This window comes from Pollicipes pollicipes, unplaced genomic scaffold, assembly GCF_011947565.3.
Source record: "Pollicipes pollicipes isolate AB1234 unplaced genomic scaffold, Ppol_2.1 Scaffold_7261;HRSCAF=8764_pilon_pilon_pilon, whole genome shotgun sequence".
NCBI classification, from domain to species: domain Eukaryota; kingdom Metazoa; phylum Arthropoda; class Thecostraca; order Pollicipedomorpha; family Pollicipedidae; genus Pollicipes; species Pollicipes pollicipes.
Window position 1 is genome coordinate 36,964,803 of NW_023597054.1, and position 3,407 is coordinate 36,968,209.

Genomic DNA, 3,407 nt, shown 5'->3' on the forward strand with positions numbered 1-3,407 from the left:
TGGAATGCCCGTGTTTCATAACCTTACGCGACTTGCCCCTCTCTCTCTCTTTCTCCATTTCTCTCATTCTCATTTGCTATCCCTCTCTTCGTTTTGCATGCTCTCTCCGTCTCGCTCCTCCCCTCTAATTATCACCCTTTCTCGCTCTTCCCCTCTCTCCCTCCCACTCCCTCTGTCTCACGCTCTCCCTCTCTCTCCTTCCCTCTCTCTCTCTCTCTACTCTCCCTCACTCTCTATCTCTCTTTCCCTCTCTCTCTCTCTTTTTGTCTCTCCCACTCTTTCTCTAACCGTCTCAATTTGGGCCGCGTGATATTCCAGAACTGCATCAAAAAAGATACACTGGGCGCTTTTGGTCCACTTTGAAATCACTATGGACCGGGCCGCCGTTAATTCAATAAGCGCCTTGCACACGGTGAATCGACATAAATCACGCCGTTGGTTGCAGCCCTCGATCTTTTGTGGTTGCCGACACCTAACACCAATCCTTAAAAGGCCCAAGGCCAGCGTGTGTGCACGGTTCGCGCCCGAGAACGCATGGCTGGCCGAGCACATCGAGCCGTGTCGACGTTAGTCCTCCTTCGTTGCGCCTCCGGGCTGCCGAGATCAAGGCCCGGCCGTCGGTTCGGGCTGCCGAGATCAAGGCCCGGCTGTCGGTTCGGGCTGCCGAGATCAAGGCCCGGCCGTCGGTTCGGGCTGCCGAGATCAAGGCCCGGCAGTCATCCGTGATCTCTAGTTGTTTCACAGTTTTTAACCTGTTTTTCTATGTTGAGGGGTTTGAGACTTGTGGATTATTTTGTCTTCTTAGCTAAGAAACAAAGAAACACGCTCGTGTTTGCTTGACACAGCGGTTGTTCTGGACAAAAAAAACCCTAGTGACTCCCATTGGTGATTGTTTTCTTTCTGCACACAAAAACTGTGGAATTCGGCGTGATAAAACCCTTGGTTGCTAAACTTTTGCCTACAACCAAAAACGACCCCTACCACAAAAGGCGCGGATCAATCCATGTAGGCAAACTAAAGCCCAGCTAAATAGAAATATTTCATCCTGGCGAATCAAAGTGTCTTCGTCTGTGCAAGGCTAGTTTATCTCACCGCCTATGATTTCTTGAAATTGGTTGGGTTAGACCGAACCAATGTGGTGTAGACAATGTATATCATTTTATCATGCGTTTTGAGGAAAAAAGCTCCTAAAAGTCAGCACTCAATTACGCCAACAATCAATGGCTGGCATCTGTCCGCTTTATTTTTGAGCTTTTAGAATCTGTGAGAAGAGTCCATGACCAAAGCCGATTCAAAATACATTTAACTCAGCGTGTAACACCTACGCTATTATTGTAAGGCCGTTTAATTACACGCTCAGCATGCTTCACGTTTCAAAAGCACTGAACCATCTTAGAAAACCATCATCAGTCACTACTGAACCATCTAATGAAGTCTCACTGGGTGACTTTGGGAGACTTCACTCTGTGCCGTCGTGGTATGATGCTGGCCCATGTCATGATAGAGCTTTATGCAATGAGATGCACTAGGTGCCAACTTTGCCGAAGGTTGGTAACCGACGGACGCAGAGCGTTATTGATTTATTGATGCAGCAAAGCAGCTGATTGGGTCGATATGAATGTAGACGGGTACAGAAGAATAGTCTAAACTGGTCGGTCCCCACACAACACGTCTGTCTAAGCAGCTTCAGTGCGAACGGGTTCAGGCATCTCGGCCATTCCCAGCAGAGTAAGCGCCAATTATCAGGCTGCTCGGGCTCGCCGCTTTCGCCATAGCCCCATTTTTCAGGCTTGCACCACTTCCGTTTTTCCGCGACCCCGTCAATTTGGTGTTTTCACATAGTTGGCGAGTTGCCGTGCGCTGTACGGACTCGACGCCCGGGATGAGTCGAATGCATTACCATAATTTCCCAGGTCGATTTCGTGGCCGGCTTCGAACAATGACCCGGCGGCGCGCGCCGTCCAGAGTGATCACTTACCGCCGGTCGGTCGCTCGCCGCGCCATTGTCAGCCGCGTGTTGGGCAACCGCCGGGGCGCTGCTAGTTCTCACGGGGCGTTTTGCGTATGGGTCCGCGCCGATAGAGACGCCGCGGTCCCCCGCCGCGCGGACACAGCCGTGACACAACCGTAACGGTTCAGGGGCGGGGGTGTGCCGGTGACCTCAGACCTTGCCGGAGAAGAGGTCACCTCGCAGCTGCATCGGTGCGAACGGCGCGAGCGAGCGTGGCGAGCGCGCTGCGCGACGGAGACATGGATCGGGCCTCTGGCGCCTGGGCGGTGCTGTGATTGCGTTATTGTGTATCAAGTGCGTGTCGTCACAGCTGTCTTCCATCCATTTCGAGAAGTGTGGAGGCTTGGAAAAGTGAGGGATTTCCAAACATCACTCGAAGTGCATCGCTCAGACTTGCCCTGCACGTCACATGCACTATGCTTCACCATAGACGCCAAACTCCTGAGAGAGGGAGCGGCGACATTAAACAGCTAAACAACACTTCCTCCACCTGTCTAAGTCATAGGCCAGTCGAGGGTGGTCCCTCAGATAGCGGGCTTTGAGGAGCTCAGGGTTCATAGCCTCAAGCGCTCAGTGTCTGCTTAGCTTCATTGGCATGACCTTGGATTTCGTGTATAAATCACGCGAATAAATTTGCGCTATTATATTGCCTTTCGGTGATGACACCCGTCCGACTAACCGCCTCGCCACCAACTGCTTCGACACAAGTTTACAGCGTTTTGTTTGAACGCATAAGCTTGGGCGCCATGTTCGTGCCACAGCTGGGTAGGCATTATGGCAAGCAATGGATCATGACGGAATCGAAGCTTGTGCCCGGAGATGAAGTTTCGTGGGCGACGTCATCAATAATGTGCGGGGCCACGAGCCGCTCACCGGCGCTCGGCCGGCCCCGCCCCCCCACCCTGTCCGTCACTTTCCAAACAAGCGGATGACGCCTGCCGACCGACGGCGCGGCCGGGGCCGCCGGCCCGCGCCATCATCCGACCATCAATCAGGGGCCATCAGTCGCGCCGCGCGGCCACCATCAATCGGTCATCAAGCGGCGCGGGGGGCCGGCCGGCCCGCCCCCCTGTCGGCCCGCGGCCCCGGGGCCCGGGGCGGCGCGGCGCAGGACGCCCGTCCGCGCCGTGGGACACACGCGCCGCTCCGCCCGGAGGCTATTGAACCGCGCTCGTTGATCTATTACGTACAATGTGATGAGCATGATTTTTTACTTGTCTGAGTGATGGATCCACGGCGGGCGAATCATACCCCACGAGGTTATTCCTCCTGTCGGGCCGTGTGTGGCCCAGAGCAGTTCGCAATGTTCGAGAAGTCTTTTTGCGCCGTCTGGCAAAACAGTTTTTCTTCCGCAATTGCTTCATAATTGAGCGAGGAGCAAACATTCACTGGCTAA